This window comes from Arachis duranensis, chromosome 10, assembly GCF_000817695.3.
Source record: "Arachis duranensis cultivar V14167 chromosome 10, aradu.V14167.gnm2.J7QH, whole genome shotgun sequence".
Taxonomy (NCBI): Eukaryota; Viridiplantae; Streptophyta; class Magnoliopsida; order Fabales; family Fabaceae; genus Arachis; species Arachis duranensis.
The window spans coordinates 41,611,238-41,611,453 of NC_029781.3; positions in this window are offsets into that span (position 1 = coordinate 41,611,238).

Consider the following 216-nt stretch of genomic DNA (forward strand, 5'->3'; position numbering starts at 1 on the left):
ACTTGGGTGCAAAGTGAAGAAACTCAAGAGGAGCAACAGCAAGAGCAAGTCCAGTACATGCACAACCAAAATCCTGGAACTAATGAAGTCTATGGTGATACTTATAATCCATCTTGGAAGAACCATCCCAACCTCAGATGGGGAGACAACCATCAAAACCAACAACCATGGCAAAGAAACACAGGCCAGAACAATTGGAAAAACACAAGCCATAAC